The following is a 27,491-nucleotide window of genomic DNA, read 5'->3' as shown; positions in this document are numbered from 1 at the left end:
ATGGGCAGCAAGGTCATGCAAATAAAGGCCCACCTGCCCCGCAAAGAATAGGTCAGTGTTTCAAGAGTGCACTCAGATTTTGCATTCCAGAAGAGGAGGTTGCGTGGTCCTTCCTGCAGTACCAAAGTGTGCTGGCAATGTTTATAATGTTTTAATATTATAATCATCAAAGATCTATAATAAATAGACATACTTCATGTTCCTGATGCAAGAAGGTAACTGCTTTGAGTAATATAAGTGCAGATGTGTTGCAGTGCTAAACAAAAAAAGTATGTATAAAGAAATGTGTTGAGCATGCAGACAAAAAAAGAAGGAAAAACCCTTTTTGTTTTCATGGTGGCATTCGTATTGATTATTTCAAAAAACGTGTTTAAGGTCTTAAAAAGCCTTTGTATTCTTTCCATTTTCAAAACACCCAACTTACCAGAATGCCCCATATTCGGTTATTTCATCTATGAATGTCCTCGGCAATGGTGTTAATCAAGTTATTATATCCGTTTATAAAGCTTTTATTTTACACCAATCACTCATTATCCAATATCGTCACCTCTCAATGCCCTCAAGAACGGAGTTAATCAAGTTACGGTATGTCAAGTTATACAGCTTTAATACAATACCAATCACGGATTATCCAATATCTTCACCTCTAAATGCCCGCAGCAATGGAGTTAATCAATTTTTTGTATGTCAACTAAAAACGCTTTTACACTACACCAATCGCTGATTATCCAAAATCATCACCTCTCTATGCCCTCAACAAAATAATCGAACAAGTTATGGTGTGTCAAGTTATAAAGCTTCTATACTGTATCAATCGCCTTTTATCAAATACCTTCACCTCTCAATATCCTCACCATTGGAGTTAATCAAGTTTTGTTATGCTATGAAGCTTTTATACTTTGGCAGTCATCATGTATCCAACCTCTTCATCTCTCAATGTTTTCACCTCTAGATTTCATCAAGCTATCCAGGATCTTCACTTATGTGTCCTCACCAATGGAGTCAATCAAATTCACCAGGATCTTCATATCTCAGCGCCTCACTAATGGAGTCGATAAAGGTATGTTATGTTATAAAGATTTTATACTGTACCAATCATCAAACATCAAAAAACCTCATCTCACAAAGACATCGCCAATGGAGTTAATCAAGTTGTTTTATAAAGCTTGTATACCTTGGCAGTCATCACGTATCCAAGATCTTCATCTCTCGAGATCTTTACCTGTGGATTAAATCAAGCTCTCAACATCCTTTCCAATGGAGCCAATCAAGGTATTATCAAGTTATAAAGCTTGTATAGGTTTGGGTCTTTTTGGGTCTATTTGACCTAAAACATTTGACATAATCACATTTGATCAAATGTATTTAACCTTTTCTTTGGTCTAAAATGAGGGGGAGACCCCCGCATCCGCTCCAACTTCCCTTCAACATAATCTATACCCTTACCCACCTCATATACATATATTTAATACATTTTGACTGCAAAAAAGGTCCACAAAATTCGATCAAATGTTTTAGGTTAATTGTTTTTAGGTCAATTATGCTAATACACTTTTGTACTCTACCAATCACCAGACATTCAAGAACTTCAACTCTTAATGTTCTCACCAATGGAGTCAATCACGCTATCCAAGGTCCTACCTTTGGTTCCGGTAATTAGTCACAGTGAAGTTGATCCCTGCATTTGGGATAGTGCATGTTCCAGTTGACACTCTCATTTGGGAATATACCTCTTTTAATTACATCAGTGGTTGGTGGAGCACTCATAGAACAGAACTGTATTATAATATTTCTGACACACTTCATGTTTTATATACAAATGCTATGCATGAAGTCAAAAGCCATAATTCCAAGTGCTGTTGCATTTATTTATGTGGGAATCTGACCCTAAGGGTCTTGGAGCACTATAAGAGGCCTGTGAGATAAGCAGAAGCATGTTCAGATGAAGAAATAAAACAAGACCCTTTTGAACGTCGTGTGATGAGCAAGGCAAAGATTAGAAGGAGATATGATTGAGTAGAAAGAAGAGGACTAACATGTAATTTATGGGCGAGAATATAGTAGAACTGCAATGGCAAAGGTTTTTTTTTTCTGGAGATCAGGGTTGGGGTAGAGCAAACAGCTTAATACCTCCATAACAGATCATCGCAGAGTAAATTTGGTTGATACATTGGGTTCGAGTGGTGGTTGTATACGAATTGACCCTTTCACAATTGACCTTTTCACAATTGACCGAATTGACAATTGACTGAATTTAAAAGGTCATTTAGGACATATATGCAGGGGGAAGAACCCCCCCCCGCAACTTCCCACCCCATCCTCTTATATCATTATAAACCAAAACCAACCCACTATATATATATATATATATATATATATATATATATATATATATATATATATATATAATAATTCAAAGGTTAATTGTACAGAAGGTCAATTAGGACCACTGTAATTCGGTCAATTAGGTCAAAAGGTCGGTTGTGATCAGTCAATTCGGGTAATACCCTTGTGGCAGGGGGAAAGTAAGATATGAGAATTCTTTTCACAAACAATTTAAGCCATATCTTTTGTTTTGGTCCTGGGTACACGCTATCCACTGTGAATAGAGACTAAAGAGAAAAAGCTATCTTGCTTCTTGGATAAGGATCTACTTGTTGAGCTGCCTTTTGTTTCTTGCTGTACAAACAAATGTTGTAGCTGTGATGTTTTGTATCCCTGCTTTTGTATGTAGCATATGCTCAGAGAGAGGTCTTGCTACATGCAGGGAAGCCCTCCATTTATATCGCTTACTGCGGAGCTGTGACATGTTTTAGTGTTTATTGTAAATGGTGCATTCCTGTTGCAGCTCAGGAAATATTCCCAGCCCACTTTGTTGTAGGGACACAAATATTAAAATTTATCAAAATGAATTGGGCAAGGAGCGAAGATCGGCCATCAAATTCATTAACAGTATAGAAGACGTCCGTAATGAGCAGACAATTGGGCACTTGGGAAAATGTTCTTAAGGAACAGTGAGGTTCACACAAAATCATGTTACCTGCTAAAAACATATTAATAGGTCATATCACAAGTTAGAGGAGAGCCCTTTCGACCGGCACGAATTGAAGGATAGTATGGAGTCTATGGAAAGGGATTTCAGATCACAATCACAGAACTTTATTCTACAGCACCAGCAGGGAAGCTGTAGAGCAGGCTCCCTTTAGAAAAAGTGCTTGTGCTGTTCCTCAATGGATTGTTGTCTTAGTTAAAAGTATTCGTAGAAAGGCGTGGCAGTGGTCTGTCTTAGGTTTTTTATGGAAGTATGCGGACGTGCTTAGTAGGGATCATCTTGGTTAGGGTCTGAGTCAAGGATCTTCTTGGCAACAAAATTGACAAGCATTTAAACTTTCTTCATCTGATCCATCTTCTCAATTCCTTATCGCTTCAGCAGTCCCGCTCTAACCCATTGGCCAATCGAATGGCCGCTGGGGGGCTGGGGGATATCTATTAGTTTGCAAAATCAAAAAATGTGATATGAATTGATTTTCCTGCCTCTGGCGCCAGCCCCGCACAATGATAAATTGCATGAGGCAAAAAGGCTCGATTCTCTCCACGTACGTTTCCTCGCCCCCTTCCTTTGTTGTTTTAGTGCATTACGGTGAGCACCGCCAAAGGGGACATCAGGGAAAAAATTGAAATGTTAGAAGGGGGCAGGGGTCAGCCCGTAGAATGGCGAGACAGCTGCCAATGTTTCACTCGCCATAATGTCTTCAATCTTTCAAATCAGCGAAGCGCGGAATTCATCTTCCAAGAAGGTGTCTTGTCTAGGGGACCGGGGACGGGCGAGAACAAAGACATGTGTGCTCTTTAAGTTCCAGAGTACGGCCTTCTCCTGACAACACAAAGGAGGTGCCAGTGACTGGATCTGGCCAATCGCATGTGTGGACTTTGCGGTTCTTAGCTGTGGCTGCTACTTGGCACCTAACCAACATCAGGTGAAAGGGCGATACTGGTTTAAGGTGAACTTGGCGAATTTGGCATTCAGTTTATTATGTTCCCTGGTGGCAGGAATTATGTAAAACCTGAGGCCCAAATTGTTGGCTTTGCTTGTGCTTGTTTGAATGGTAGGTCGGATGGGTGCCCAAAATGGCATGCTGTTGAGTGTTTATGCTCGCACTCAACAGCATGGCATGGTTGGCCCCCATCCGGCTTACCGCTTAAGCAAGCACTAGCAAAGCCACACATGCTGGCCTGTCTAACGCCTATAGAAGAGTTTTTACGGTTTGATTTGGCATTGCTTGTTTTATCAGACCTTCAACACCAGCAACAGATGGGAGGATACATATATTGCTTAAAAATGAAATGGCTGAAGGGACACTTGGCTAAGACATTTTTATCACATCGGGAGAGGATTTAAAGCTGATGGGATGCCATTACCTCTCAGCAGACTGCTTAGAAATAACAATGGCAGCCCCATAAATACCCATAGTGTGTTGTTACTTCATGATAGAGCTATCTCAAAGAGATCCCAGGAGGGTGTCGTTTGGGTGGTGTGGGTGGGAATGGGCACAAGGATTAACATAGACAAGGGTGGGTCAGTAAGTGGAAAAAAAGCCAAACAAGTACAGAAAAGAGCCTTGTCCAGCCTGGAATTCATAAAGTGATTGGTGTAGAGGTTATTGTGCATGTGCTATATGTTGGCCTTTCTGCTTGGCTATGTTACTGCATGATATGGAAAGTTAATGTGATATTCATGCTTACGCTCCAATATGTTGTCATTTTATTTTTCTTATTTTCCATTTTATTGAAATATTATTATGTGGTCATTGCTGGTACATATGATCTTCATTCGTACATATACTCTAGAATTGTAATTAATGAACTGAAATACCCCGACACGTTTCACAGTTGCCGCCTCTTCTTAAGGGGAGTGAGTAATACTTTTGATTATCTGCGCCAATTTGAAGTTATTAGTATATCCGGCCATCTCTTTTTAATTGGCGTTTTTATTTGCAGTTTAGGTCTTTGGTGATGTTTCTGAATGGCGGAGTTACCAGAGTTTCTCCCTGTTACTCAGGGAACACTGTGTTTCTGCGCCGCGGAGGCCTACGCGGCAGCGGTGCACGAAGCGCACACGGAGCACCAGAGAGAAACTCAGTAGTAACAGCGAAACACGTGCCGGGGTGGGGTTCCATGAACTAAATACAGTTCTAGACAAGGTGTATGAAAAATAAAATAACGGGTGTATGGGAAACGAATACGTAATAAGAAATTAACGACATTGAAGCAAACAAAAACGTACAACTTCAGAGAGATTTATCGCATGAGTATCCTATTCACATTTCACATAAACATCCTAAACGACTCCTAAAGGATGTGTGTCCCTCCCTCCCCACATCCCATGTTCCTCTAATCGTGTTAGCTTCATAGGAGGCGCTGGAGCACCATCTAACAGCCCAAAATAAAAGCCATTTACATCCCTGGAATATGGAATTTTCTCAAAACAGTCAACTTCCGTGATACATGAAATGGACACCATTATCGGAGAGCCCCGACTCACACCGCTCAAGGCCTTAATATCCTGATATGGCAGCCAAATTCAGCAACCTGCGTACATGGGTCCAGTGTGTCAGAGTCTATTCTCTGACAGCAGCCCCCCACCATGGACTCCCTTTTGAGGGGCTGGTCTAGAGCCGGGAGCCTACCCATCTACTCATGCGCAGCCTTTAGACAGCTCAACACTGATTATACCTTTCACGCTTTAACCTGCAGATAAAACTGCGCCTCGTTTGCGGGCAGGATCGCCAGCTGGGTTATTGTTATGGGGCATCAATTAAGCAGCTCGACTGCCCTTTACAGACCTCTTGGCGCCGATGGCTGCCACAGATTCCTAGGCAGAGTGGACCTGCGAATCTGACACAAGTGGATGAAGGTACGCGATTAGGTTTTGCAAACATCACTCTTAAGCAACTGGCACTTCTGCAGAGTCTTGGAAGATTGCCTGGAAATGTAATGTGGGCAGGAGTGGGCAAGAGGGCCTGTGAGTTGGGAGCTATGTTTGGCGTTTGTTTGCAGAGTTGGAAGCAGCTAACAATTCCTGAGTGAATGTGGTTTATTCAGCGTTGAATTGTATCCAATGATAAACCAGTAAATATTGTCTGAGAACTCCAATGACACTAAAGTTACAAGATAACCGAAGCTCACAGTTGTCTATGTGGCATACATGTGAAGGCCACCCAGACCCGTTGTTTCCCCTTTGCAGTCTAGGGTTTGTAGTTTTTTTTTTCCTTTCTATTTAAAATTAAGGAAAACTACCAGTCCCAGAATTCAAATAAATAGGACTAGTTCCATTAATCAAGAATGGTATGGAGGAAATGGGGACTTTGAGGACTGGACGGCCCTGGATAGACACTGAATATGTCGATAACTCCATTAAGATTGGCTGGCTGCAAATCTACTTTTGGTGGAAATCCTGATCATGGATTTCCACTGTAGAACTGGTCCATTCTAGTCCATCTTCCCCAAGGAGAAGCCGCATGACAGGCTGCACTGCACTGTAATTGAGTGATGTGTTGCCCTTGGATCAAAAAACAGCTTCAGTCGATATTAAGAAACGGATAAATAAGAAGGGTAGAAAAGTTTCCAAATCCATTGGCTTGGAAATCCCAAACTTTCTATCACCAACAGGCAAAGCCCCAGACCTATAAATATGATTCAGTCGGCGTGAATCGCAAAATCTGTTTTCAAAGCAATATAATAATTTATTTGAAAGATACTGTCAGCGTGATCGATGGCTGCTGCACAAATCTAAACCATTTTCAGGCCGGATCCGCGGGATACAGAAAAACTCTGAAACTGCGCGGCGGCACCGCTTTAAACAAAGCCAGGCTTTCTGCTCATTTGCATTTCCACCTGCCTTACCCTTTGGGATAAAATCACAGAATGGAAATTGCTATATGTTTCAAAGCAAGATCCTCTGTCTGTTCCTTTGCTGGAGGACACTGAGACCGTGGGCTTAGCGTCATCCTTCCAAAAGCAACATTGCCTCTCCAGAGCCGCCTTCAATGCTATTCTCTTGCTCTGCCTTTCGATATTCACAAATTCTTCTCCATTTCTGTTCTTCAGAGGGGCTCGTTTTAATCCTTTGAGTAATTTGGCGGCGGGGAGCGTAACATTTGCACTGCAGGCACGTGTGGACACCGCCTTTTGCCCTGCACTTTTGCACTCCGCTGGGCAAGGTGCGTAAATGCTATCTGGAAGGCTTGCATGGGAAGCAACACTCACAATTAGAATGAAACCCACATTTGTGAACACTCCTTACACTGCAGTGCATAGTAAGCAGCGTTCACAATTACAATTAAACCCAGCCCGACATGCGACTTAGTTGATGGAGCAGCGGGACATTGAGCTTATTACAGTTCTTGGCTTGTAATTTATTTATTTAAATTATGAGTATAGTATTCCATCAGCCCACAAAGGTGTTGGCGCATCACACATTCGCACGGAGTCTAAAGACCTGGTATTTAGCAACCATGACAGACATACTACTTTTTGGCCATTTTATTGGGTACCTCAGCCCTGTTCCGTGGGCTGTCTTGCAGGTGGACCTGCACCCCAGTTCCTGGACCCAAAAAAAGGGCCAATTAGATTGTCTCTTGGAACAACAGTTTTGAGGGAGTTGTGTCCTATATACTTTTTACAGTGTCAAACAAGACCCCGGGCTGCGTACATTTAAAAAAGAGCATTTCTCAGTCATGTTGGTTCCCCCCTAACTAGATGGGGAAAATATGGCCCAAAAATATGAAAAAGCCACGTTGGCTGCAGGATCTAGGGGGCTTCCAAATGGTGTCCACACAAGCCATGAGCTTCATCTTGGACTTGGCCACAGGCCTTTGGGCTGCAAGTTGCCCTCAGATGACACTGGTGTCCCGTGGACTATCATTCAGGGCAATTTGGCCTTTGGTCCTGGCCACTGGGTAGGCCTAGTGATGACTTTATATGGCTTGTCTGTGCCCACGGTGTGGCCAAATTGACCTCGTGGTTAACTTTCCTTTAAAAAGCCATTCGAATACATTGAAGAAAACATTAAAAGGCCATTATAGTTGTACGAAGAAACAACAAAATCCCCCAAATGTGCCCGTTCTAGTTTAAGAAGTATTCATAGCTCCGGCATCACTTTTGCTAACAAGCACAACGTTGGCATCGCCATGCACGGCTCACGATAAAACATATTGTACATGAAACATCAATTGTAACATGTAAATATTATTACTGTATATATCCTTTTAAATGAAAATGAAACCACTTGTACTTCAATTTTAACCTGTAAACGTGCGCCCAGATACCTTTGGCTTAGGAGCGCTATATAAATAAATAAATAAATAAATACATAAATATGCCAATAGCAATGACATCAATGTACGCATGCTTTGCACAGGGTGTGAGCAGCAAACAAGAAGAAAGGGTCAAAAAGGAGGACTCTAAACAGGTAGGGTCAAAATAAAAACTCACTGAACTCTATGGAGTCAGCACAATGTGCAATGTCATGAGCCGTGCATGGCGACAGCTGAGTTATGATTGCTTTACAATGTAGGGCAACCATAACTTGAAAACTTTGGGTGATGTATTGTTTTTTGCTTCAACCATAGTGTCCCTTTAGCAACACATTTTTCACCAAAACCGATTGGGTGTTTTAACTACCCTTTAACCAAAGGCTTGTGCGCTGAATTTGATTTGTATATAAATGTGCCGATGAATCTTACAAAGCTGCAAAGGTGCTGTCTCACGAGAAACACAACTATGTGATTCTAGTATATTTTCAAACCAATTAAATATCTCCTGGAGCTTGAGAGGAACAATTGATTTGTCCGTGCTAGGGAATCAATAAAAAAATAGTTTATTAATAGTAGGATTCAATCTTAAAAACCAACATTGATGTGATACAAGCCATTTAATTACCACATGAAAAAAGCACATTTTAAAATATCCGCAAATTATACTTTTCACGAAGGACAAAAAACACAAATACGTTCCATACCACACATAAATGCTAAAGAATGTCAATACATTGTGCAAAGCCGGGTAAGTGCTTAACACATCTCTAGAAATCGAACAATGTGCGCAAACTATGTGCAAATTCACATCAATGTACAAATACAAGCAGAACAAAGTCCAATTTAAGGGCAACATTTTCAACTTCGCATATATGCACACACATTGTTGCAACAATAACCATGTGCAAACAATGCTTTGAAAGATTGGTACAAACGTGCATCCGTTCTCAGTTCCCTGAATCTGCAAATTCACAAAAAAGCACAAACCATTACTAAGAAAGGGGAGCCATTTCTCTGAACAGTGGTGAATCTTGCATACAGCAAGTGCCTTCGACACTTGTACCATAGCTCAGTTAACACTGGTTTGAGTTGCAGAAAAGTTGACTATCCCGGGTACTACCGTTTGGAATGTCCACCATTCCAGAGTGCGCGCGACTAGAGGAAATTGCATCTACCACATTGAGTTAAAGCCACATCCAAGATCTCGATCATGCTGAGGTGTCGTCATGCTTACAGGAGTGTCTGGCGGCCGTGGGAGAGTGGATGAACTTCAATTGGCGCAAACTGAATGGACACAAAACAGAGGTGATGGTGGTGGGCTGCTCTCCTGATCTCACTCTCTGGATATCCTCTTTCTTGCCGTCATCCGTGGGCTCTCTTCCTTTAAAATGGCAATTTAAAACATAAGCATCAACATTTGTCTTTTGTCCAATACATGATCAAGAAGATGTTTAGGTCGATGCAACCTACAAAGGTCAGGTATTGGAGGAACAATACTCTCACAGCATGGTATGTTCGCTTGGTAGCACAGTATGCTCGTTTGGTAGCACAGTATGCTCGCTTGGTAGTACGGTATGCTCGCTTGGTAGCACGGTATGCTCACTTGGTGTGTGTTGGAAGGAGAGTCTGCTGGATGAAGTGAGATCTTAATTGACATCAGTGTCATTATTTATCTGAATCTTAATCTTAAGGAAGATATAAACGATCTTAATCAAATTCGCAAGAATCACTATATAGAAATCCCAAGGCAAGTGTTGAAATATACCATTTGCAACGAGGATAATACAAGGAAATTGAAATTACAGGCAACCAAGTCTTTGGGTCAATGAATTGGTGAAGCTTCAAGAATGGTCAAGCTTGAAGCAGTCACTTTCTTTGCCATCAATAAGATTTGCGATTCAGAGAATATCACATGAAAATCGTTTTCTCTTCATTTGTGGAACATAAACGAGTTGTTGCATGATGCTGGACGGGTCCTCAAACTCCTACAGAAGACGAACTCAGTTGTATGTGTATGTGTCATGCCTGTATTTTTCAAGTGCACCCTGTCCCTTCATTTCAATGCCGCCAGCAAATGAATGGTTACAATATGTTGTATGGATTAACAAGCTATTGCATTCATTTAGATATTTTGAATATGTGTGTATTTTTATATAAACTATAATAACATGTATTCATTTAAAAACCACCTCTACTATTTGCCATTTTTGACTTAAGGTGGTTTTTAATGGCAATGTGATATCGGGCATGCTCGCAGTCTTTATTTTGTAGGTTAAGGCCCTCGATTTGCCTAAGGTAATAAACACCAAATAAATTCCCTTCGGCTTCATTGGCTATTCCTTTAGTGTGCAACGATTTGAAAGCCCTTGAAAAACAGGGGGCACCAAAACATGTCAAATTGGATTTGGGTCCTGAATACACATGGCAACTGGATCCCTTCTGATGCCACTACTGAAGTATGCCACTTCCGGCAGGGGATGTAACATACAGATCACCATGATGAGTATCTGCTTGTAAGTCTGTCAATAAGTGTTATTCTGTAGGAATGTTATGTTATGTTATGTTATGTTAGCGGTACCTGTATAGCGCACCGTCACCAATGGAATTGGTCCCCAGGAGCTCTGGCGGATCTGTAAAACAGGAAGGGTGGGTAGGGTTAGTCGGGAGGAGGGGAGAAGGAGAGTGGGAGAAGTGGTGTGCTGTTGGCAGCTTCAGCTCGGTATACACCGAGTGCTGAGCTTTGGTGCTAGTATCGGATCGGAGGAAGGCCTCGAGTGCTGTGGGTGAAGTTTATGTGTTGTTGATGCAGTGTTGTAAAGTGCGTGCAGATTGCTTGGAGAGAGATGGCTGTGTGGTTTTGTGTGGGTTTAAGTATGCAGAAGATTGAGGGTTGGGTTAGTGGGGTCTGTATCCTGGTTCAGGTACTTATTATTCCGTTAGAGTTGTGAACCTGTGGATTCAGATGTTGCTGGTTCTTGGAGGCCCGACTTGTTTTGGTGGTAATGAGCTGATCCACCTGTATCCTATTGAGTATAGTTTGGATTGGTGGGTGCGTCTGAACCTAATCTTCAGGTGTGGGACTGGGTGGGTGATATTTGTTCTCGGGTGATCTAGCGTGACCCTGGTCGGTTAAGGCTTTGAATGGTTCAGGGTCGGGGTCGTGTTGCAGTGTTGTCCTTCTGTCCTGACCGGTTCTTTGATTTTCGTGGGGCGAGCATCCTTGGGACTATTGTTTAGTTGTAGTTTTGTGTGGTGGGGCATTGTGCTTCCTGCTTTGTAATGGTGGACAGTGTGTAGTGAAGAAACATTCTGTTTCTCGTCCAATGTAATGGGGCCCGTGATGCAGTGCTTCCTTTCTCTCTCTATGTTTTGTTCTTATGACTGTTGGGTAAGGTCATAGTTAAGGTCATGGTCATCTTGATGATTCGTTTTAGTCTTTCTGTCTTAGTTTGCTATGTTTACTGTCTTTGGTCGTATTGCGACTGTATCCCATTTGGTCCTTTAGTATATCTTGGGATATTTACCTTAGTTTTGTAAAAATGTAAATTCTTACAGCTTCCACTTGTGCACTGCTTCTGGGATGAAACCCTTCACCAAATGGCTGTAGAGGGGCTGCATGGTTTTCAGCATTCCATGTGGAAAGGTTTCTTGGCACTGCACTTTGCCATGGATGGATTCCGCCATTCAATTTACTCGAATTGACTTTGAAAGTATTTGCTATTGAGATCCCACTGGATCTCCTTAGTGGAGTTTCTTTAATAAAGTGCACCAGCTCAACTGGAAATATTCTGGGAATTCTTAGGGCGTTTGGTCCCGAAAAGGTGGCTTTCAGCATTCTGATGTAAATCCCTGTCTGTTCATTTCCCGGAAGCGCCGACTCAACAAGTGCACTCAGGAGTATTTGCAAGCAGATCACATCTGGCAAGAAGAGATGAAATCAGTTCCAATTCACTTTCAAACAGAAAATAACGTGTGCCCTCTGGCAAAAGCCAGAGCAGGGATAATGCTGATATTTCAGTGCACATAGGTGGGCCTGCAGAAAGCCGGCGGCATCAAGACTGCTGGACTAGCACAGCTCGGTGGAGGAAGGAACTACCTTGTGTGGAACCCATTCTATAACAATGATAACCTGTTTACAGATAGTTGCAGTGCTTGCTTTTTTTATAGCTGTTACTCCTAATAACAGGAGTTGATATTGTCCACTTTAGCTTAAAAGCATGAATTCAGGGAGGTTTATAGCATCTTTTTTTTTTTACCATATATTCAATAAACAAAAAAGGCAAAAAAAACATTTCAGATGCATAATTTCATCACAATTCCACCATGTGTGACAGGATCATGACCCTGCCAGTAAGGAGGGGTACAGGGGCCCCTACCAACACAGGGTATGTGACCTACCGGGGTGCATACTAGAGCCTGCCCTTACCGAGAAGTGTAGTAAGTGATTTATGGGGCTCCAGTCCCTGTTCCCCTGGAGTGTGCATTGTATATGAGTTGTGGTACCACTGTCCCTTCCATAATGCCTGTCAGTCTCTTTTCTGCTATGGTTCTATTTTGTCCTTTCTCAGAAATGCAACTTCCAGAATGCCCCTGGGCGCACAACCAAGAAAACCCTGACTGTAACCAGTAGAATGGGGTCAAGAACAGAAATTGAATGGACTGGATTTTTCCCTGCTCAAAAGGTATGAGGCACACCCGGCCCACCAACAGCATATTGACCCCAAAGGCATGGTGGCATAACAAAAAATGAAGTGAGAGTGAGAAGAGACTGCATGGGAGCATTAATGACAGAGAAATAATCTGCAAACCCAGTTGAAAACTATAAGAGCACTTGACTGCCACCCTACAAATGGGACAGGCATAAAACTCTTCTCAACGCCTCCCAGAGTGTGAGGAATTTGACCATATGCATGGTGGCCAGTTCTCGCCTGGACTTTTTTGAAATTTTTAAGTAAATGGATGATGGTAGACCCGCTTCGGGAAAATGTGTGGGTCTAATCCACAAACACTTTCCTATTCTCACACCACAACAAACACATACACCCATGTACTCCAGCCTGAACACAGCCCAGCCTACAGGTACAGTCCGCCCCTGTCATATTTAGTTTGACTATGACAGGAGAGGCGAGCACAGTCTCATCCCAAGGAGGGTGGGGAGCTTACCCCTGTGATGGACATCATTATTAACTGACAAGAGCTCCATAGAACTGCCCTGCTCTTGTGTTAGCCCTGCAGCTGGTGGCAGCGATTACATACCAATAGAGAGTACTTCAAACAGGGCCCCACTGCACCTGTCTGCATAGGATAACAAAGGAGACCCAACAAACCGTTCAACTGTGTCAACCTGAAGCCAGCTCCCCTCCTCAGTATCAATGACAGTGAACTGACAAGTCTGAGACTATTTTTGTAGTAAACCATCCTATTCATTTGATACAAGAATGTGGTTTGCAGGAGTGAGAAAATCAGGTCTCTCAGCATCTTCAAGGGAGATCTGCAGCTTTAAAAGGGTACCACACAGGCAGAACCATTAACCAGAGTGACTCTTTGATCACAGCATACAAGAAGGTGGGTCAGACCTAGTATCACAGGGGGGTGAGTCCAGAAATCATTCTGTTGAGAGAAGGGTTCAGCCTTATTGGTTCTGTGACACCCCTTGTCCCTATAGGACCCCTTTACCTTTTCCTGTTGCAAATCACTCTGGTTATGACCTCACACATACAGGATTGGTTCACTAAGGTAGGCTCAGCCTAAACCAATCACTTTGGCCCACTTGGCTTTAAGGCGGAGCTGGAGCCCCTCTTTCAGGCATATCATCTGAAGACTTCACTTGAAGCACGAAGAACATATTCTTGGACCATGGCTGAAGGTACAGTCTTCCTTAGAGCTTCCACCAGTGAAGGAAGACCAGGAACATCCAAAGAGGGAAGCAGGGTCCTTCCCCCTTAACATCTTGCAGGGAACAGAGGGAGAAAAGAACTCGGAAGACCCTCCAGCTGCTTCAGAACTGGATCGTCAGTCAGTACATATCATGCACTGCTAGGCTATGTAGCAAGTTCCCTAGAAAGGGCATGCTGGAAGGTCTCTGAACCTGAAACCAAGGACAAGGCAGCCGCCTGCAATACACTCCCTAGTTCTAGGCCATCCGCCTTAGAGGACAACTCAAGCCCATTGAAGAGGCAGGGAGAAGTGCAACAACAGGCACCTGCAGCCATCTGCTTTAAAGGACATCCTTGAGCCAGTGGAGTCCCTCAATCCGCAACTGCCTGCAATGCTGAATGAACCTGAGACGTCTCGAGCAGCGATTCAGAACTGCTGATCAGCATGAGACAACAATTCCTGACCCTAAGTCACCATGAAGGCCAGTCTGAAGCCGTTCACCAAGCTTTGCTCGTCGAACTGTCTTGCCGCCTGATACCAACTGCTGACTTCCATCTCGAATTCAGTTGCTGAAGGCTGAAAAGCACCCTGAAGCCATCTCAACGCTGTCAAGCACTAAGAACAACTACAGCAAGAGGTACATTGTGGTCTGTCCAAGAAGGCCCCATGAGACATTTTAAAACTGTTTCTCACTGTTTGCTGAAGCCAAGAATCCTTTTAAAAAGCTATTGTAGTTATTAACCCTGCCAACTACCCCCTGTCAGTATCCAGAGTGCATCCCTTTTCCTTCTTGGAAACGGTCTGCTCTCTGCATTTCTATACAGTGTGGGTTGTATTAAGTAGTGTTATTAGATTTTCTTTTCTGATAATAATAAGATATTTGTATACAACCTTGAGTGGACACTCCTTTATCATTGGGTAATAATTGTATTTTCGCTGTCTTGCAAAAAACCAACGATCCACAACCTTTAGAGGGGATAAGCCTGACATTCCATCCACATTACCAAAATTGGACAAAGAGGTTTATAATGTTAATAGTATGCTTGTTTAATCCAATCTTTAGGATACATTCTGGTGTACTATAGGTGTGGGGCTGATTGATGGTTTAGAAACCGATAGTCACCCCTTGACCACTGGTAGCCTGGAATGTGATTTTTCACACAGAGGAAATCCCAAACCCCAGAGGGATAGCTTAGCCATAGATTGGCTAAGAGAACAGGTGACCAGAGAGGCCAATGGGAGCCAAGATGAGCGTTGGAAGGGGGTTGCATAAGCCATAAAGGCCCAGCGAGCGTAGAACAGATTAAAAGGTGTGTGGCTAAGGTCAGGTGGAGCAGTTGAGGACCAAGAGGGCAGACGGTGGAGTGGAGTGCTGAGGAGACTGTGACAGTGTTCTGAGAGACTGCAGGTAATGTATTGTGAGTAGGAGAGAGTGGTACCTGTTAAGTGTGGAGTGGTGGGCAGGTGACAAGTAAGCTAGAGGAATAGAGGGGGAGAAAAGTGTAGGGGGATTTTGAGAAGCAGTGGGAGCGTGTAGAAGTTAGAGAATCTATGGTAGAAGAGTGTGGGAGTGTGCAAAGCAGTGGTGGGAGTAGTGGAGAGGGTGGGGTGAATCATGAGGAACATGGTTTGGGGAGATAGAGAGAGGGTGTGTAAGATCAGAAGACAGAGGCGTAGACTGGATATTGAGGGAGAGGTGAGGGGTGCACGTAGCAGTAGAGGAAAGAGTGCAGGGAGTGCAAGGGTGGTGAGGGTAGAGGAGAAAGAGAGGGGATCAGATAGAATTTGATGGGGAAGGAAAAGTAGTGAAAGGAGGTACAGATAGGGAGAGGGGGATCCCAGAGGCAAAGGAGAGGACAACGATAGAGGGGGAAAGGGTGGTGTGGAGCGAGTGAGGGAGTGATATGGAGAGACTGGTAGAGAGACCCTCATGCAATCCGTCTGCAGACCAGAGGGAAAGGGGCCTTTAGACATTCCATGAAGGAGTAAGAGAGAGAAGGCCAAGTCCTTTACGTTTCCCTGCAAGAATAGAGAAGACAAAGGCATTAGGGATGGCCTTGCTTTAGGATACATCAGGGGAGTTGGTGACGCAAGGGACGCCTGGGTTAGCATGGAAGCATCCCAAGTGGAGGAAAAGACAGCCATAAAGAACCCCTTAGTTTCACCCGTCCCAGTCTCCAGTCAAATTGATTTAAAACGTTGATAAAGCAAGATAAACCTGACCGCTTTGTCTGTGGATTATTGAGGCTACCTGTGAGTTACTAAACCAGTAATTGAGCTGCAAGTCATTGTCATTCTACACACTTTTTAAAGCTCATCAGGACCACAGGTTACATGGAGAAGGAGTAGGATACCTACTCAACATAGTCCATTTTGAGTTGTAGGCAAACATACATAGAGAGTTGCATTTGTGTCTATAACTAGGGCGTTTAGTTTCTTGTGTGCACGTGTTGGGTTTCTGCTACTGCTGTGCCATTGCCCAAATGGAGAGATGCGTTGTTCTTCCTTTGTGTTGGCTAATCTTGTGTAATGTATTCTATCTTCGTTGGGTAATGTAGTCTATCTTCGTTGTGTAATGTATTCTATCTTCGTTGTGTAATGTAGTCTATCTTCGTTGGGTAATGTAGTCTATCTTCGTTGGGTAATGTATTCTATCTTCGTTGGGTAATGTAGTCTATCTTCGTTGGGTAATGTAGTCTATCTTCGTTGTGTAATGTATTCTATCTTCGTTGTGTAATGTAGTCTATCTTCGTTGGGTAATGTAGTCTATCTTCGTTGGGTAATGTAGTCTATCGTTCGTTGTGTAATGTAGTCTATATTCGTTGCGTAATGTAGTCTATCTTCGTTGGGTAATGTAGTCTATCTTCGTTGGGTAATGTAGTCTATCTTCGTTGTGTAATGTAGTCTATCTTCGTTGGGTAATGTATTCTATCTTCGTTGGGTAATGTAGTCTACCTTCGTTGTGTAATGTAGTCTATCTTCGTTTTTGGATTGATGCATCTTTTCATCATCTGCTTATTTGCTTGTCGGTATATTTCACGCTACTTGTGCCCTGTTACACTTACAATGTCCCCAGTGCAAAAATAGGTGGCATCTACTTTGCACCATTTTTGTCCATTGAGGAGTCAGCAACATAGCCAACGGGCTTGCCTATTGGCCAAATCGCAAAATCTATGTGCACCAGGGCAAAAATGGGACAAACATTTTACACCATCTTTTCTCCACGTGCAGTAACAAGCAGACTAAGGGCCCGATTCATGGATCATTTTGCACGGTTCAGAGTGAATTTGCACTGCTGAAAAGTGACGTTGCACTGCGACACAAATCCTGATTCGTGGAACTGCGCAAAGTGTATTTTTGCAGTGCAAAGTTCATTTTGTACTGCAAATATGACATTGTGCTGACTTTGCACTGCAAAAATACACTTTGCACAGTTCCATGAATCTGGGTTTGTGTCGACAGTGTAAAGTCGCCTTTAAACCGGGCAAAGATTCCGCGAATCGGGCCCTTACTAGTTTTCCCCCCTCAAACGTACTCCCACATTTTTCATCCGGCAAGCAGATACTAAAAAAGCAGCAATACAAAAAGCAGTCTCTCCTGTGTTTTATTTGCCCAAAGCAAAGAGTTCTGTAATTTAGTTTCCAATAAAGCCTATTTGCTCAGTTCTTCACAGTACAATGACTGGAAACGGTGCAAAATGTGTCTGCTCTGTTTGCCTGTTCCAGTGCACAACCTTCTGTTCGCATGGAAAGGGGGTCTGCCTCATGTTGGCTCAGCCACTGCAGAATGGTCTGCATCGTGCACCGTGGATTTGCTCCACCTGTTTGACCGCGTGCACTTTATTATTTTGTATTGGCAGTGAAGCGCGTGGACGCAGGCCTGGGGTGTGCGCGTGCACCTGCTCGGGTTGACATTCAGAAGTCAGGTCTCAGATCTCGGAAATTGATTTCCGAGGCTGCAGCTGCTTTGATTTGCATCTGTCTCGGGAACAGCATCAAACGGTGGCTTCCTCAGCGGGGGTGGTGGCACTTTGTACTGCTCCTCTGTGCGGCGTGCCAAATCGAGCGCACGCCACACCGAAGAGGTCCTGTGGCGTGCACCGAGGGCGTCTCATGTGGCCGACGCGGGGTCAACCGAGGTTGCGGGCGACATGCCCACGTACATGTTAGGAGCAGAGGCCAACACGGGATTGGAGATGCTATGTTCTGTTACTTGGTGTTTGTGTGTAGCGCAGCTGCAAGCGTGTCTGGGGCGGCCTAAGGAGTTTCAGCAGGCAGCAGTCCAAGTCCATTGATGTAAAGGGTGTGAGGTTGTTGTATGTCATATGTGGCCAAGGAATGTCAGTCTGGGATGCACTCTGATACTAGTGCCGGGTCAAGGTTGCATGTGGACACATGTATAGAAGAAGCCACGCCCATCAGGTGTCATTACACTGAAGCAGTGTTCTGTCAAGTCATGACGGAGAGCCCATGTAAGTGGGTGCAAGGGTGGGCGGAGATTGTCAAGGATCGTGGGCGAGTAGGAGAGAGGTGATCCAATCATGGGTGCCACATCCATGATGGTGGGCCTCATTCCGAGACTGGAGGTAGCCATGGCGTTAATAGCACCATGGCTGCCTCAAATAACGGTACCAAGTCCGCCCTCATTCAATGGGGACTTACCGGTCTAGTCGGACCTTTGCGGGACCGGTAAGTCCCCATTGAAAATACCATTCCCCATTCCCACAATGGGAATGGGGAAGGTGCAAATAACGGTACCGCAATTTTGCGGTACCGTTATTTGCTCCCTGGACCCTTTGCGGCTCCCGCTAAGGGACCTCGGAATAGGGCGCAAAGGGATTACCGGCACCGGTGTCATTACCGGTGCCAGTAATCCCTTTGCGCCAGCCTCGGAATGAGGCCCAGTGTCTTCTATGCATACAGGGCCAGCCATAGGCAGGAACCCAGACAAATATTCATGCAGGCCTAGAGGAAGTGCCCTTTTGGCACCATTGCCCTTAGCAATCAAGCTTGATCTGTGGTTTTAGAGCCGGCATAGCACCCACTAGTGCCCGTCTTCTGCTGGTGCCCAAGGAAGCTGCCTAGAATTTCTTTACTGGAGCACTGGAATGACCAGTAGAACATGGCAGTCACTGATATTATGTTGGCAGTAGCAAAGTTCAAGTCATGTGAAGATACTTCATGCTCGATGCACCTCCTGTATTTGGTTTGAGACAGGGTGCCTCGCTGTCGATGGGTGCTGCATAATTTAGGTTACTGCTGCTGGTGGGATGGGCAGGAGTTTTCTTGTAATTGTTGGAGGTAGCATGCATCTGTCGCAATTGTCATTCATATAGCCTTATAAACGGAGGTAGGGGTTATTATTGCGGGATAATTGCCCACCTCCAAATGATATCCCGAGGCGAAGTGAAGTGCCATAAATTGGGAAAGTGTCAGTATCCCAAATGATAATTAACCCCCATGAGGTCTATATGGCTATTGGTACATAGCCATTTAGCAGCAACACATATTTTGGAATTATGGTGGGGAAGTAAAAAAATGTTACTTTAACAGTGAGTAAATTAAATAAACAAACTGACTTAGTAAAATAAATGTGGTTGAAATAACATGGATGTCTTCATTAATTAATCATGTATTTTAATTGTAAAGTTGGTTACACTGAAAACAGGTTTAACATGAGCACGGTGTCATGTAAAAGTCCATCGTTTCTCTATAAGAAAGTGAAAGCGTTTTCCCATGTTTTTAGCTTTCTCTTTTGTGAGATTGCATGTTTCAGCAAGGAAAAGGTCCTCCCAGACAGAAACTGTCTTGATGAAAGAAATATTCCCTAGGAATTGCACTGGTGTTTCCCTTTCTGCTTGTTTAATACAGAATGTTCAGAATGCAGTCAATACCACTAGTTATTGACTGTACTCTGAGCATTCTGTCGGGACGAGGTCAATCCCAATCTCCATGTGCTAATAAACCTAATTCCTTGTTGTTTATCCCCAGTCAGGGCGGTGTGAACAGCAACATTTCACGCTTTTTTTGAATGTGATGTGCACCTTAATGCTGTAAATCCGATTTAGATTAGTGTTCCAAGGTAAACCAGTCTGGACGGAGAAGGGGGATCCACCCAGGCATATTTTTGACATCGGTAGAATTTCAATCATTAATTTGTATCCGAATGAATGTGATCTTTTAGACGGTATCTGATCAATTTGAAATATAGGAACTCTTGGTCAGCAAGATTACCCAGAGAGTGAACAATGTGATTCAGAGGTCTGTGTGAAACCAGCAGTAACATGATGTAATCCTAGCAGGGAGAACTGCACCAGGTACCCCCATTGTATAGACCCCTGTAAGCGGTGATCGCCACAGGAAGAAAGCTTAGAGTCATAGTTGACTTTGCCATATCCTTGAAACCCCTAGTTAACTTGGTAGGAATTGTTTTGGGCTCACTGGTTTATTGTCCATTGGACTACTTCATTGGGCTGGACGCCCGCCTTCCCACTTGCTCCATTGACAAATTACAAAGGGTCCTGAAGGCAGATGTGAGGCTTGTCTGTGGCCTTGGCAGGAGGGATCGCAACATGGAAGCTCCGCGTTTTCTGTGCTGGCTTAGGGTCGATGATGGGATCCAATTCAAATTGCCTGTTTAGCGCTCAAATGCCTTAACACATGGCTCCCCAGCCCTTCAGTAGAAGCTAAAGGGTAACATCCCCCTCCTTCAATGAGAAGCACTTAGCAACCGGCATCACTACCTCCATCAGTTAAACTGGCTTCCAGATGGGGTTGCCACGTTGCGCTCCAGGCTTCAAAAACGTAGAATGCCATACCCTCCCAAATTAAAAATATGAGACCGCTCACCTCTTTCAGGAAGCAAGTCAAATCTTTGCCAGTACTCTAGCACTTTAATATCCAGTGCCTGTAGACTGTTTAACGAATAGATGCGCTATTGTAATTGGTTACTTATGGCGTGCTTAATACCCAGAGGTTTCTAACCGCAGACCCAGGGATCGATTCCTGTGTTGCCCCGCGTTGTCTTGCTTCCAAGGCAAGCGCGTTGCCCTTGAGCTATCCTTCCGCACTATATAAATGCTATCAATAAACCAAGCAATTAGTCCTTCTAAATTGTGTAAATTCCGTCTGATTTATGTGTGTAATAATAAGTAAATGTACCACTTTTTGTGAAAAAACTTCAGCTAAGCAGATGGTACTGCCCAGGCAGTGGATACTAGATGGACAGCTGACATAGCGGGCTACCCTCTGGCCCCCCTCTGGGCAGTGCCGGATGAAACCCAGTGGAGGTCCCTAGACAGTCGAAATGTTGGGGCCCTCCCTCGCAAATTATCTCCCAATACGTTTTTAATTTCCTGCAACACTTTATTTTGATCCATTGCTGTGGGCCCCATAAAAGGAGTGGGCCTAGGCGGGTGCCTACTTGGCCTAATGGGTAATCTGGCACTGTCTCTGGGTCCGCACTGCCTCCACTCTCGTGGAGGAGGCGGAAGGGGTGTGGGTGTTTCCTGCACCCCGGCCCATCCGAAAGCAGCCAGAGGCCTGGGGTCAATGTGTGAGGAATTCAACCATCCACAATGTGGGTATGCGCTCACCTGGCCTTTGTGAAATTTTATATGAAATTGAATGATGTTAGATCAACTTCTGGAAAATGTGTGGGGCTACTCCGCACACCCTTTGCTATGCTCACTGCATGACATACACATAGACCTGTGTGCTCGGGATGGAGACAGCCTACAGGTGCAGAACTCCCTCTCATATTTAGTTTGGATCTGACAGACGGAGTACACAATGCATCTCAGAAGGGGGAGGGCCAAAAGATTCCTCCTGCCTTGGCCAGCCTAATTAACTATCAAATACTACATGGGTCTGCCCTGTCTGTTTGTTTACCCTCTGCAGATGGTGGTAGCAATTAACATAATTAACATACTAATAGAGTATACTTCAAACAGGCCCACATGGCTGCAGAGGCTAAAACAAAAGAGACAGGAAAACCCAACGACATTTGATATGCACTGTGTCAACCTGAAGCCAGCTCCCACCCCTCAGTTTCAAAGACAGTGAAAGTGTCTGGGATTGCATATTTACAGTAGTCGTATCTGGATGGGTGCCACATTCAGAAGGTATAAGTATGTTGATTGATCGACACAGATATTCTGTTCTCACCACAGCTTCAAAGGAGAAACACCGGCTTTAATCAGGAACCACAGAGAGCTCCATTAACTAGAGAGACACTTTGATCCACAACAGACAGGAAGATGGGTGGGACTTAGTATAACATGTTTCCACTCCTTTATCTGTTCTCTTGCAAAGCACTCTGCTTAGGACCTCATGCATATATGAGATTGTTGGTGGGGACCCATGAATGGTTCATTAAGGTAGGCTTAGCCTACACCAATCATTGTGGCCCATTTGGGTCTAAAAGAGGGCTGAGACCCTCTTTTGGGCAGATCATCAGAAGACTTTGCAAGGAGTTACAAAGAAAAACTCATTTGGACTCTGGCGGAAGGTACAGTCTGCCTTACAGCTTCCATCAGTGAAGGAAGGCCAGGATTTCCAAAGAGACAGAAGCAAGATCCCTCCCCTAAACATCTCCCAGGGAACAGAGGGAGATACTGAATCCAGAGGACCCTCCAGCAGCTCCAGAACCGGTAACCATCCACCACACAGCATGCCCTGCTAGGCTCTGCAAGCAGGCTTCCTAGGTGGGAAGTGCCAGAGAGTCTCTGAACCAAACCCAGGACAAGACAGCTGCCTGCACAACTCTCCTCAGTTTTGGGACGTCTGCCTTAAAGGGTGACACGAGCCCAGTGAAGAAGCTTGGGTGAGTGCATCGACAAGCATCATTCAGCGTTTTCCTTAAAGGACATTTTTGACCCAGTCGAGCCCCTCGAGCTGCAACTAAATGCACCACTGACTGTTATCACGCTGCAATCGCGAATGTCGTCCGAGACGCCTCAACCAGTTCTTCAGACCCGCCAAGCAGCCATGAGACAGCGATTACTGACCTCGAGCCGCTGTGCAGGCCACCCTGCAGCCGTCCATCCCGCCTCGCTCGTCGAACTGCCTGCTGCCTGATACCTGCAGCTGTCTCCCGTCTTCAACTCTGTCGCAGGAGCTGCAAAGCGCCCTGAAACTGACTCGACCCTGTCGAGCACCAAGAACTTCTACAAGCACAAGAAGCATTGTGGTTCTGTCCCCCTGGTCCTTCTTATGACCCATTACTCCATTTGATGAAACCAAGTATACTTGAACTATTGTGATTAATTACTTTACCGACTCCAGGATGGGTTGTATTTTGTAGTGTGCTAGAACTGTCTTTTGTGATAATAATAAAGTAGACATGTTTATTCAACCTTGACTGGACAGTCCCTTTTATCATTGTGTAATAATTGTATTTTCGCTTTGTTGCAACTAACCATCAATCCACGACCTTGCAGAGATAAGCCTGCCGTTCCATCCACGTTACCAAAATTGGACATGGAGTTTTTTTTTATAATTTGCTTGTGTTTCAATCTGTTCAGATCCCTTCTGGAGTACTAGAGGTGTGGTGCTGTTTGATGATTTAGAAACCAATATTCATCCCTGGACTACTGGTGGCCCAGAAGTTGATTTGTCACAGCTGGGATCTTAAAAAGCCTGGCGCTGGGGAGAGGTATTCTTTTGCAGAGCCGGGCGCGACACCCACCCACTCCTCTTAAAGAAAGTGGGCAGGATGACTTGGAGAGATTACTTTTTCTTTTGCATTGAGGTTAACAGCGTTCCACGATTTTTGGTTTCTGTTTAATGTCAGACAGATTAGTGATTGTTATGATATTGCTAATGTGTTTTTTTCTTTGTCACAGGTGGAGTTACGGGGCCGTCCTAGCTGAGGAGGAGTCACACTGCAGATGCTGCCACAAGCTTTACCCACAGCCTGCAGGAGCAAGGTTGGAGTTCGTCGGGCACTAACACCCTTACGGACAGTTGAGACTCGCAATGGCCCGTGGGTTACGCTCCATACAGGTGTATGCAAGTAACTGTCCTGGCAGAAATAAAAAACAGAGAAAGGCTTGACTACTGGCTAAGAACTGAAGCCAGAAGTGACTGGGTCACCCGGGAGGATAGTAAATCCAAAGTGATGGATCACCGGTTTGTTTGAAGCTGAGCTGAGATCCCAGTGAGATGTTTTACACTAGGCCCACTCGGAATGTGGCAAGGCGGAGACCGCCCATGAGATGACTCCAATAAAGTGATGTCTATGTTTTCCAATACACAATGAGAGTCTGTGCAATCATTGTGCTAAAGGGAAGATTAGTATAGTTTTGTATGTCTGTGGGGATGGCGGCTGAGTAGGGGTTAGCCCTGCTATGCTACTTTTACCGAATGAGCAGTTGGCGTCATTTAAGCAAGTAAACGTTCACCTTGTCTGCTGTTGATGCTTTGCTTGTATTGCACAGTGTGGCATGAAGTGGAAGGAACAGGGTGATCATGGGCTGCCCAATGCTGCATGAGGAGGGAGGGAGACAGTAGGTGTCTGGGGGTGCAGGGCGTGTACCATTGACCTACATGCGTGAGAAGGGGCTGCGTGCGAGATCTCGAGGCATGCATCCATGTGCAGGGAGCTTCTTCAGAAGTCGTGCAAACATTCTCCAAACATCTGCATCTCACAGCAGGTGCACAGGTCCCCCGGCAGCTGCGAGTAGCTAACTGGGCTCTGATTGGAGGATAACATCCTACGCGTGCGCGCCTCCGAGACATGTAGGACCTGCCAGTCAAGCCACACAGCGGAACAGCAGCTGCTAGAGCCCGGCGCCACACAAAGCAAAGACTCAAACCTTTCCCGTGGAAGCCGGGCTGCTCCACCTATTGAAGAGATATAATCTTTTTAAAAAAACTATGGTTTTCAATCTCGGGGCAGGCGGGCGCGCCTAAACGGAAATTGCTATATTTCCCAGCAGGCCACTGCCCCAGCCCTGCCGGCTGTTCAGAGTGAGCGGCTTTCTGGTAAATGTGCTGATTTCCCCATAGGCTGCCCAACTCGTAATTCAATGACGTCAAGAGAGGATGGCCAAATTGGCGATTTTCTCCCTTTTTCAGGGAGGATAGCTCAGGGGGAACACGCTCGTCTTGGAAACAAAGCAACGCTGAGCAGCACGAGTTTGAAACACGGTCCCACGCTAAGAGGCTGGAATCTAGCATGAAGCGCAATGTAAATAAAATAATAATTGTTTGTACCCACCGCTTATTATGAGTTTAGAGCCTGTGAGTCAGTGCTGGGTTGATCAGACATGTGAGGTCATCGGCAAAAGGCCAGAGTTTCTAGGTTGCAAGACTAACCACAGGTGTGCACCGACTGAAGAACTACAGTTTGCATTTGCATTAACCCTAAGTCTGAAGCAGGTGTGCAAGATAATGGTGTCATAGCGGTGTCAAGGGATCTGCAACCCCTCTCTCTTGATGCTTTGAACTATAGCCGGTCAAGTGGCACAGCGAGTAGAGCGCTCGCTTTGACACCCGTGCAGAGCCTGTTAACGCAGGTTCGAATCCCGGCGGGGCCAAACTCAGCCTTTCATCCTTCCGAGGTCGATAAATGAGCACCACACACCGTGGGTAATAATAAGCAGCGCTCGGATACCTGAGGGTTTGTAGCGCTTTAAAAAAGCCTAATTATTATTATTATAATTCCCATCAGCCCTATACAGCACACTCAATGGTGAGGGATCACGGGAGACGTAGTCCAAAACATCTGAATCCTGTCCGAGTGGCTTAATCCAGACATCTTTCTGTGGCCTTCAGTCATATGTTTGAATCCCCCTTCCGCGGTCCATGAAACCACCACTGTTTTTATCGTCTGTTATTTATAGCGCCTTTTAAGCCACCAGAGGTGGCAGTAAGCGCTACAAAAACCCCCATGCTTGCTTAAAGCAGCCACTTCTTCAGTCTGTCTTGGTCAGTGTTCCTATGAAACCTTGCCGCCAGTGCTAGGGATTGCCAGAGCTCCCAGACCAGGCCTAGACCACTGCATTAGGTGCTTTCCTCCATTACGCGCTGGCTTGATTGAAGTATGCCAGGCTTCATAGAATCCGCCGCTGCCTGGCACCGCCATGTTCCATTTCCCATTTTTAAATTGGTGAGGCGTGCTCGCTGTAACCATTCTGATTGAGAGCCAGGGACACCGTCTGTACGTTCACAAAAAGGGGTCGCTCTCAACTTTAGTCTTTAGACAAAAATAATGTATTAAAACATAATATTTCATGACCACAAACATGAAGGAAAATCATCAAACGACATTGGCACATGATCAAAACGGAGGACTTTAATCCCTCTATTCCCCGTTTTGCATTCAAAAGGCAACGCAATATCAAAGATTCTTTAGTTCACACGTATCCTAGCCCTTTAAGGGCGACTACCACCCAAACTCAACTCTGGGGTCTACCACCGGTTACGGGTCACCACCGTTGCGGCAATTGTTCGGTCTGTCCTCAAACAGCCACAATGAAAAGTATTCAACTAGGTAACAATACAATACAGCTGAAGATTTTCACCAATTGTCTAACTAAATGGGCTGTATATGCTATTAAATGTCCATGTGACTTAGTATATATAGGGAAAACCAAACGACAGGTTCGCCAAAGGATCTGCGAACACAAATCCTGTATTCATAACAAAATTGACAATAAACCATTGGTTGCACACTATATTCAGAAACAACACAAATGCACTGATTTATTATGGTGTGTCATTCAAGTCATTAAACCATCCACTCGCGGTGGTAATATGGACCTGAACCTCACAAGATGTGAACAAAAATTGATATATATTCTCGATACTGTCAAGCATGGCCTTAACATCGCCATAGAATGGAACACACTGTTATAAGGACATTTGCAATGTCCTACCACCCTATGCCTCTTTTACACAAACCTTTTCTAACACATTACAACATTGTGTCCAATATTTTCGAAAACAACAATAAAAGAGGTTCATCAAAATGAGTCTATAGAAATGAGGCAGCACTTTTAATGGCTCAGGCAGCGTTCATAATAAACCGTGCAATACTATCAGAAAAAGAGCCATGATGGGTGAATTTTTCAGCCAGCAAGACGAGTATTCATTTAGCGGCATTCAGATGTTGTTCCTTATTTCACACACGCGAACACTGGGCATGTACAAGTTCTTTAAAAGGGAGAAAAAAGAAATTAGGTGAGTTCTCTTTACCACACTACAAGTCCCACCAGCCCCTGATACACGTAAAATCACATAGTGATATCACGAGATGGCTTACGCGAATCACGTGATTCCATTTAAACCAGTTGTT

The 27,491-nt window shown here is 44.5% G+C and overlaps 1 protein-coding gene and 1 long non-coding RNA gene across 3 annotated transcripts in view; one reads left to right on the top strand and one right to left on the bottom strand.

The window, feature by feature from the left end:
* LOC138473624 (uncharacterized) overlaps positions 1–24,574 on the top strand; it is a 46,221-nt gene extending 21,647 nt beyond the window's left edge. Inside the window, exons 2-3 of the long non-coding RNA XR_011268820.1 lie at positions 953–1,060; positions 24,037–24,574. This is a non-coding gene — a long non-coding RNA (uncharacterized lncRNA). The remainder of the gene's footprint in view (positions 1–952; positions 1,061–24,036) is intronic.
* PLCH2 (phospholipase C eta 2) overlaps positions 1–27,491 on the bottom strand; it is a 2,067,875-nt gene that overhangs the window by 1,297,274 nt on the left and 743,110 nt on the right. The gene's annotated exons all lie outside the window — the stretch shown is intronic.

The sequence above is a fragment of the Ambystoma mexicanum genome, chromosome 8 (assembly GCF_040938575.1).
Source record: "Ambystoma mexicanum isolate Mex_15411 chromosome 8, UKY_AmexF1_1, whole genome shotgun sequence".
Classification (NCBI taxonomy): Eukaryota; Metazoa; Chordata; class Amphibia; order Caudata; family Ambystomatidae; genus Ambystoma; species Ambystoma mexicanum.
This window is presented reverse-complemented; position numbering and strand designations above follow the sequence as displayed.